This window comes from Bombina bombina, chromosome 8 (genome assembly GCF_027579735.1).
Source record: "Bombina bombina isolate aBomBom1 chromosome 8, aBomBom1.pri, whole genome shotgun sequence".
Lineage (NCBI taxonomy): Eukaryota > Metazoa > Chordata > Amphibia > Anura > Bombinatoridae > Bombina > Bombina bombina.
The window spans coordinates 30,192,223-30,200,979 of record NC_069506.1 but is presented as its reverse complement, the minus strand read 5'-3'; the positions used below and the strand labels follow the sequence as shown (position 1 = coordinate 30,200,979).

The 8,757-nt window shown below is 37.5% G+C and overlaps 1 protein-coding gene across 1 annotated transcript in view; it reads left to right on the top strand.

The window, feature by feature from the left end:
• The first annotated feature begins 1,914 nt into the window (after nucleotides 1-1,914).
• FBXO42 (F-box protein 42) overlaps nucleotides 1,915-8,757 on the top strand; it is a 114,678-nt gene continuing 107,835 nt past the window's right edge. Inside the window, exon 1 of the mRNA XM_053690258.1 lies at nucleotides 1,915-2,121. The gene's annotated coding sequence lies outside the window, so the exon portion shown is untranslated. The remainder of the gene's footprint in view (nucleotides 2,122-8,757) is intronic.

Here is an 8,757-nt window from a genome sequence, read left to right as displayed (position 1 = left end):
AAGGATAGATGATGGATAGAAAGATAGATGATGGATAGATAGATAGATGATGGATAGATAGATGATGGATAGATAGATGATGGATAGAAGGATAGATGATGGATAGAAAGATAGATGATGGATATATAGATAGATGATGGATATATAGATAGATAGATGATGGGTAGATAGCTAGCTAGATAGATGATGGGTGGATAGATAGATGATGGGTAGATAGATGATGCGTAGATAGATAGATGATGGATAGATGATAGATAGATGATGGATAGATATAGATGATGGATAGATATAAATGATGGATAGATATAGATGATGGATAGATAGATGATGGATAGATATAGATGATGGATAGATAGATGATGGATAGATATAGATGATGGATAGATATAGATGATGGATAGATAGATGATCGATAGATATAGATGATGAATAGAAAGATAGATAGATAGATAGATAGATAGATAGATAGATAGATAGATGATAGATAGATAGTATCCTCCTTTACTACAAGCAACACATAGACCAGTGATTTATCCCAATAGCACACAAACAAGTGATCTATCCTTTTTCTTCCAGATATAGAGCAATATTTGTGCAAACAATAGACAAAGCAATCACTTAAAGGCACGTGTGCTAGAAGGTGTTATTTTACATTCCCCCCCAATACTATATTCAGCATTACCTTTTTATATACATTTAGTAACACAGAATATTGATTTGTATTTAGGTAGAAGTAATCACCTGCTGCCCTTGTCTGTTTTTCATTCTGGTCATCCCATGTACAGCACCAATCCTTCATTTAATTATTTTTTTATTGAGTAGAAAATTAACGTTTTAGGATAAATTGTTTTTAGTCATATTGTAAATTAAATCACTCAGTAGTGATCATTCTACCTAAATGTTATTAAAATGTGTTAATGGGCATTACAATTAAAATGTAATTCCCCATAAAAAAGTGTAATAATTGTATAATTAAAAAAAATAAATCCAATGACCTTTTACTATATATTTTGCCTGCTTTTCCTGTAAGTTAACTGTGAGGCTGCAGTAGTGCATTCCATGTAATGTAGAACCCAGACACTGCTTCATCCTACACAATGATTGGTTGATACGTGCAGGAGCTCATTTATATCTCTCCGCAGTTGGCTGCACTAAAGGAAGTAAATTAAAGGGATATAACCCATTTTTCTTTCTTTCATGATTTGATAGAACAGCAATTTTCTAATTTATTCCTATTATCAAATTGTCTTCGTTCTCTTTGTATCTTTATTTGAAAAAGCAGGAATATAAGCTTAGGAGCCGGGCCATTTTTGGTTCAGGACTTGGGTAGCGCTTGCTGATTGGTGGCTGCATTTTTAATGCAAGGTTTAAAAGGCTTTTCAAGCATTGTATCTCAGACTTGCAAAACAAAACAATGAATTGTGACACAAAAATTGCAGTTTTAAGTGCTTTTAAAACATTTATTTTTCATGCAGATGTTTTGATAAGAATGATCCATATGTATAAATAAAAATTACTAAAGTTTTACGGATGCATGATGCAAATAATCCCATTGAAAAATAACCTAGTGCTTCAAGGCTTCTCTGACAGTAGGCGTTTTTTTTTTTCTTTTTTACTAGTAATATGTTTAAAATCATTAAACTAAATGAGGTTAGAGTATTTGATACAAGTCAGCAAGTAAAGGAGTATCTCAGTAAGCTTCATGATGCCCACTAAAATTGACAGGACCTTTCGAAAAACCGACACTCACAATATGGCGTCTGTTGAAAAGTACCGTGACCTCCACAATATGGCTTCAGCAGATTCAGTTGACAGAACAGTGACCTCCACAACATGGCTTCCACGTAACATGACGTTAAACTTCATAGTGACCTTCACAATATGGCTTCTTCCGCAGTTCTGTGAAGCGTGCGTGTGAGCTACACCTCTCCCTGCGTGCATCCGTGCGCGCTCCCCACCGGCTCTGTCCCTACTCCCTTCCTCTTCTGTCTACCGCTGATGCAGGGAGCGGGAGTAAAATGTCGGCGCCGTGACTGTGGGGAGAGAGTAGCACACTGAGCCTGAGGCCGCCTGGACCCGGGAGGGCAGAGAGACAGCTAGAGGGAGCCACTGTGTGAACAGGTGAGGCCGGTGCCCCTGTGCTGGGTATATGTGTGTGCTTATTACGGTGGGTGCTCTGCCACCTATACCCTGTGATGTAGCCGTTTATGTAATGTAGGTTCCTCATTTCCACTGTATTAATTACAATGCATGCGCAGTATGTAGCCTTACTTCTGCGTGTATTCATTAATCTGAGAAACGTCTCCTCTCTATTATATAGAGATCACTTAATACCTCTGATATTATTCCTGTGATCTGTGTGTATCAGGGCTGGTGGTGCTATTGATGCTTCCACTCTGTGTTGTATTCATCAAACTGAGCTTGCTCTTTAATGCGTGTGCACTAAACCTTCCCAGGTGAAATAAAGGCACAATAGGGTATTTTGTGGTCCTTGAGGTTTATGTCCTGGTGAGGGTTGTGTCACTTGGGGCACCAACCCTGTGTAATGCCCACTGTATGTGGGTAGTTTCTGTTCTCACGACCACAGACTCTGCACAGTTTTCCATGTGTTTTGGGGTCTTATAGTGTCCCCAAAACATTGTGCACAGATTTTGCACATCACTTGACTGATCTGAATCACTGACCCACACACCTACAGCTCCAATGTCAGTCTCATTGTCTACTTACACACCCTGTTTACCTGTATGTCTAACAAGGCAGTTGGGCATTTTGGCTCCTTATTGATCTTCTATTGTCAATTTATTAATCTATCTGGTGTAGTTTTTAAAAATACAATGTTATATATACATATATCAAGTATTTACTTTTGTAAATAGATCAGCACATGCTGTTTATATAGAGGTGCTGGTTATTCTGGTTATGGGTTTTTAGCATGAGTTTATGTTTAACGTATTTGTGTCTAGTTATTAAACTCAAAATCCTATCCTATTATTTGTAGCAATAATAAAATCATTGTAATATATTATATCAATGTAACTGAACAATATATTTTTTCACAGTAAACTGAGTACATCCTTCAGGTTTGACAGCAAAATATTACACAGGGATTGTTTGCTAATTTAACTGTCCCTAAATTGGCCACAACAAATATAATATTAACAGTTCTAAGTACGTATTGTAAGGGTTATGTTTCTAGACTTTGAAACAAAGTTTTTGGAGCAAAATTAAGCTTTCATGGTTCATATAGTGCAGGGTTTTTAAAACTTTTTTTACCCAAGCCCCAGTGCCATGGTACCACAAACCTTTGCGACCCTATTTTTATGCTTGGTCCGAAAACTTCTGATGTAATATACAAGATAGCTAATTTCTGCCAAGTGACTAAAATTTGTGCATACTTTATGCTTGATTGTAGTCAAACTTGAAAGTGTTGTGAAAGGTAATAATGTGTGTGTGCTTTGGATCGTGTTAATTCACTTTTTAACATGTTTACAAATAAACCTTTTGGATTTTAACTTCGCTTTTTGGTGCTGCTTTCAAATTCTTCATTCCTTGTTGATGTCATATTGCCAAAAAAGGTAACACAGATGCACAATCTTACTCGACGTACACTCACGCAACGCAATTCGTGACCCTGTAAACACAGTGTTGCGACCCAGTAATGGGTTCCGAACAGTGTTTAGAAAAAACCTAAATAAAGAGCATGCAGTTTTAAAGACTTTTTTTAAGTTTACTTCTATTATCAAATTTCCTTCATCCTTTGTTGAAAATCATACCTAGTTATACTCAAGCATCAATGTATTACTGGGAGCTAGCTGTGGTTGGTGGCTACATACATATGCCTCTTGTCATTGGCTCACCAGATTTGTTCAGCTATGTCTGAGTAGTACATTGCTTCTCTGGGATTGAGTGTGTTTAACCCATTTGCAAGAGTTCACAAAGAGCACTTAATAATGCACTGTTGCTTGCATATAACACAGATCACCTTTTTTGTCACTTTTATGTTGCTTAAAGAGCTGGCATACAAGCGAGCAATGGTGCAGTGGGATAAGCACAGTTGTATGCAAGTAACCATGAAATAATAAAATGCTTTATCAGTGTTTTTCCACTTCAGTCCTCAGGGTACACTAATGGGCCAGATTTTTATATCATCTGCACTAGAGCACAGGGGAAATAATCAGCTGATTCGTGAGAGCAGGTTATTGAAGGGGCATAAAACCCACAATTGTTTTAGGATTCAGATAGAAAATACAATTTTAAACAACTTTCCAGTTTCTATTGGTAACTCCTGCTTCATTCTGTTAACCTTTACTGAAGGAGCAGCGATGCACGACTGAGAGCTAGCTGAACACAACTAGTCAGCCAATCACAAGAGACAAATGCGTGCAGGCACCAATCGGCAACTAGCTCCCACTAGTGTAGGATGTGCCTATTCTTTTCCAATAACGGATACTAAGCGAACAAGAGTACATTGTAAAATAGAAGTGAATTTAAAAATGCCTTAAAATGACATGCTCTGTCTTAAAGTGAATGTAAAGTTGTGTCAATTAGAAGATATCAATGCATTATTTCCTAATAAAATAAGATAATCGCTAACTTTATTTTATCAATTATTTTTTTAATTTGCGAGTTTTTATACATATATATATTACCCTACCGTTTCCATAACTCCTCCCAAACTCTATTTCCTGATTTTCAGTGCTGTGACGTATAGAGCAGTCCCACCCGCTCTATACGCATGTCAAAAGCGCGTTCATGATGAACTGTTGAAATGCGCATGCGCAAACAGGCTATTTCAATTGAATTAAAGATCATAAAGGTCATAAAGTATGTCGTTATTAGTTATGAAAACTACTAGATTAGCATACATATTGTGTTTGACATTGCTAATAACTGATAATAATCAGTTTCAGAAGTAAAGCGATACGCTATTCAGTTACAGAATCGGTGAAAGCTGATTACGTATAGTGGGTATACCAAATGAAATCCAATACGCATGTGAGAAAAGGGGGCGCGCGTTGAATCTAATATGGAGAATAAAAATAGCATATGCGCAGAATAACGAGGAGGCGGATGACGTAGAGTGACGGCCGCCTAACGGCCAGATTTTCTATTGGGTCTTCTGAAAACGTGATCAGGAAAGAAAAAAAAAATAAAGTAACGGGTTGAATTTGCAGAGCATGAAAAATAGATTCAATACGGCAATAATTTTATATACAAATCAGTTGGATAAAAATGATGAATTAAACTCATATTATTTTGGGACAAAGAATGTTAATCTACATCGACAAGCAGGTAACTTTACCTTCACTTTAATCATGCAAGTTTTGAATTTTCTGTCCCTTTAAACATGGATACTGATCAGCTGATCTCCATCTGTGCTCTAGTTCAGATATCGTGAAAATCTGGACTATTAATGTGCTCTTAGGACTGGGGATGAAAAACACTACTCTAACATATTAGAGCTTTTTGTTTTGTCCTTCCATGTCCCTTTAAGTTGTGTATATATCTATACTCTGAAAGACGACATTGTAGTTCCAGACAGAATATTGCTTGTTGACTCTTATAGTATATGATAGACTGACATTCATAGAAGATGTTTGTCTCTTCCGAAAATAAAGCTCTTTGAAGGATACTCCTGTGGGGCATTAAACACTTAAAGGGACGGTGAAGTCAAAATTTTACTTTCATGATTCATGCATATAGTTTTAAACATCTTTCACCATTTACTTTTGTTAGCTATTTAGTTCGTTCTTTTGATGTCCTTTGTTGAAAAGCATACATAGGTGGACTCATTGGTTTGGTAGCTATATATATATGCTTCTTGTCATTGGTTCACACAGTGTATTAAGCTATACTTTGCTTCTCATTCAACAAAGGATACCAAAAGAATGAGGCAAAGTGTTAAATTGGAAATTTGATTAATATTGTATGTTGTGTCTGAATCGTGAGAGAAAGAAAATGGTTTCATGTCCAACATCTTACACTGGATATGCAGGTCCATTGATGTATCAGTCGGTACAAATAGCATTGTTTGTTAGAAAGTCTGACTTTATTAAGGGTTTTGCATTCTGTATTTTACTAATTTTAAAGGCATATTAAACTGCTAAATGCAACTGCAGTAGCAGTGTTACTAATTACTATGCTACGTTTCCTCCTGTGCATTATTAGAATCAGTTATTTGTAAATATTTGGCAGATCTCTTTTAAAGCTGTTATTTTAACCACTTTACCGGAGCCAGTTGGTAAAGCTCTACCTCGTTATACTGGGAGCCTCCATCTTGGTACGTGCGTATTGTTGTTTTCTGTGCGCTTTCACAGATCAGTGATGTTGCCGGCTATTTTGAAAGCTGTACTTTGGATTAGCTTGCACAAAAGTTGCATGTTTGCAGTTGTTGCATAAGGAATATAAAAACAAAACCTGCAACAACATATTGCGCTCTCTGTATTGTGCATGCTAAACTGCATGATATGTCAATAAAACCATATCTGTGAATGTGCACCACTTCTCTCACAGGCTACAAGAATTGGTGGCACCCATTGTGAAGATGCAGAATTTCACTAATCGCACTATTAAAGAGTTAAAGTGAATGCAAACTTTCATCAATTAGTGCCCGGTTTTTAAAACTACTATTAAAAACACGAGCACTTTCATTGATGAAAATTTACATTGCACCGTATTTTACAAATACTTGCCTTTTACTTCTTCAAAGCCGGATCGGCATCCCCGCATGTAGGTCCTCTGGTAAATATGTCACTAATGACGAAACCGGCTTCCCCCACCTAGAGCGTCCATCTCGTGAGGCCACGCTGTGATTGGAGTTAGCCGGTTTCGTCATTGGTGACGTATTTACAGAGGACCTGCAGGCGGGGGATGCCGATCCGGCTTTGAAGAAGTAAAAGGTATTTGTAAAATACGGTGCAATGTAAACTTTCATCGATTAAAGTGCCCCTGGTTTTAATAGTATTTTTAAAAACTGGGCACTAATTGATGAAAGTTTACATTCACTTTAAAATAAATAAGAAAACTGGAAATACAGTAGGAAAGACAATAGCGTGTTACTGTAGTTGTTCCCAGCAGTTTAACCCCTTCACACACTTAGGGTGTTCCATGCCCTCCCTAACAGTGCTGAGCTTTAATGCACCTAAGACAGCATGGAACGTCCTACATTTTTTGGCTTCCTGCAGCCTCCTCTTTTGTTTAATGACAAATCAGACAGGGGTGTGCGCGCGCCTAGCATAGTAGGCAGTCCCCATGATCCTATCCCAGCCGTGAAATCACATGATTGCATTGACTACCGCGTGATTTCATTTTGCCACCAAGTGTTTACATCAGAACTTTGTTCCAATGTTAAACACTTTCACCGGGCATAAAGGGGTTAATGTCCCTATAAATAATCTATTTCAGTGACCAAACAATCACTGTGCAGTCTGTAGGATAGTCAGTTTTTTGAATTCCTCAGAGTGCCTCTTTAGGTAGAGTAGAAACCCCCCCCCCCACACACACATTCTTTACATTTAAAGGGACATTATAGTTGAAAAATAACATTCTCTGATTTGTTAGAACACGTAACATTGACTAGCAACGCTTTAATGTTGTGTTTTTAAACCCTGCAAAAGGGGTAAACGCATAGTAGAAGTATTGCTTAGGACCTGTTGCACATTGCTGGTCCCGAGTGCAAACTGACCCAATCAGCAGTGCTATCAGCATCACTCTGCTGTGCAACTAGCGCTGCTGATTAGATTAGCAGTAGTTTTCTTTCAGCACCAATAATAGTTTGCGATTGCCGAGCAGTACTTCTACTGTGTGTTTAACCTCTTTGCAGGGGTTAAACACAGGTGCAGGGTTGCAAGTGTTAAAAATGCATGCTATAACTGTTTAGTACATGTCATTTTTCTTTTTTAGTTTGTGTTGAAATTGCTAATGGCCTTTATATTCAACATCATTTTTCTATTTCATTTTTTTAATAAAATGGCTGTCAACTCTACTTGGTGTAGTGTTAACGATCCTTAGCCTTGTGGGGCATGTGAATGGTGAGAAATGTTTTAATTTGAAGGAAAAAACCTAGTAATAATGTTAGTATACACTCAATAATAGTTTAAAGCATAATGCGTGTGTTCTAAATACAGTTTAGTCATGGCTTTATTAATGACTTGATCAATGGGATTTTAAATTCAGGGACTATGCGGAAACATTTACTATAAATTATCTATAATAAAAAGTGACTCAGTGGAGTCGTCTACTGCAGTGCAGAACGCCTCTTGCAGGAAAGGTGTTAAATTTGTAGCCCTTGTGAAAGGTCCTGAGTAATAAAGGAGGTTCACACACAGGTGTATGGTACATGAAAGACTGAGTTGTGATTGTGCTTTTTTCACTTCTTCTGTTAATACTGGGAGCTAATGTACTGACTGGTCACCAGTTTGATATGGTTGGATTGTCCCATTAGAGGTCGATTTATCAAGCTGCCAATCACAGGCGGTCAGGAGCTGTCAATCTCCCTGGTCTCGTCCAAATTCACCACCTAAGAGGTGGCAAAGAGGTTAGGGAATCGGCAGTCTGATGACTGCTGCTTCATAAATAAGGACTGCAGGTTCTCTTGCTAAAGCCGTTGATAAATCGACCCCTTAGACCCACATTATAAGTTGAGAGCAAAACTGTTAGTGCCCCGAGATAATCAATAACTCTTCTGTTTTTTCTTTTCTTTGCTATTACAAGTCAATGGTTAATATTTATCATGTGAGCTTCACTACTGTGGAGGCT